The sequence below is a fragment of the Pseudophryne corroboree genome, chromosome 10, assembly GCF_028390025.1.
Source record: "Pseudophryne corroboree isolate aPseCor3 chromosome 10, aPseCor3.hap2, whole genome shotgun sequence".
Taxonomy (NCBI): Eukaryota; Metazoa; Chordata; class Amphibia; order Anura; family Myobatrachidae; genus Pseudophryne; species Pseudophryne corroboree.
In genome coordinates, this window is record NC_086453.1 from 101055591 (window position 1) to 101057080 (window position 1490).

At 36.6% G+C, this 1490-nt stretch overlaps 1 pseudogene; it reads left to right on the forward strand.

Moving 5' to 3' along the window:
* The first annotated feature begins 748 nt into the window (after nucleotides 1-748).
* LOC134968125 (5S ribosomal RNA) lies at nucleotides 749-867 on the forward strand (annotated as a pseudogene).
* Nucleotides 868-1490: the final 623 nt, after the last annotated feature.

A 1490-nucleotide genomic window follows, 5' to 3' on the forward strand; every position in this document is an offset into this window, starting at 1 on the left:
AAGTCTGTAATGACACACTATATATCGTGCCTACATTTTTTTGCTATTCCATATTTTATGCTTCATATTATGCCTATATCTTTCTTAGCTTACTGATATCTTTGCATATTGATACATATGAGTTAACCATTTTTACGTGGAAAACTCTCCCTTACCAACAGTTATGGGACTGTGACCCATCAAATTACTACTCTGGTTTAATTACATTACGTTGAGTGCTCTACATTGTGCCTGCAGTTTACATATTTTGTTACATCGGAGATAACCATCTATGTGGTAATTGGTTATCTGTAATAAACTGCAGAACTTGACTAAACTATATTGAGTGTTTTATATCGTACCTATATCTTGTCTGGCTCCGACCAAATTACGCAGAGCGCTCTATATTATGCCTACATATGTGAGATTGATGCATATTGAAACATCTGAATTAACCATCTATGTGGTAGCGCAACTGAACTGTACTGAGTGCTTTATATAGTGCCTGTATTTTGTTTGGCTCACAGATATCTTTGCTTATTGATATATCTGAAGTATTTCCTTCTTTTTCACACTCATTCACAACATACAGTTGCTCTCTGCAATGCATCCAATAGCAACAGAGGCCCCTTTGTGGACAGCAGAAGTGTAATACTTACCTTCCTTCCCATTCTTTTTTTCATACTCACCTCATCACTCAAGAACTCATTTCTTTTCAAAAACACTCTCTCATCCAAGTTGGGTATCCCAGCAGGAATCCCCATTGACTATCTACAGTCATACCACACTGGAAATGCCCGATCTCATCTGATCTTGGAAGCCAAGCAGTGTTGGGCCAGGTCAGTACCAGAAGGGGAGACCCTCTGGGAATACCCGGTACTGTAGTAAGGGATTGTACCCTTTTATCCAGGAAAGCAGAAGTGTACTTTTCTTACTTCCAAACCAGAATATCTGGGCGCACATACACTCTCTCATTGCCCATTCGATGGTAACAGATGGGCAAAAGCAGAAGTGACTGGTTCTTTTGACACTGTCCAGTAATTTAACAAACACTATTATGGAATTATTCGCTAGCACCACCTTCATTTTGGATCTTGCACTACTAATTATTGATAGGAAAACAGTTATTTAGTAGGGTTTTGGACTCAATAAGCCTCTTTTCTGTTTCTTAACCACATGTGGACGTACTAATATTTATACATTGATAGAAAGAAAAGAAAAATAGAAACTTTCGCTCTGAGAAACGTCTCATATTATTCAAACTCATCTTTGCCATATTTAGTGCCCATAGAGACACGGAATAGCTAAACGATCAAAAGTGAGTAACATATTTAATACGTTTTTTTAACATTTTGTTTTCTGATCGTCTGACTACTTGTTGTGTAGTAAATAAAAGTTAAGTTTTGAATCACAGTTACACCTCTGTGTAATCACAATTACCAATAATACCTTATATACATATCATACTATTTAATTTAAAGAGTGCCCCAGAAAAAATAAACAGACTACTT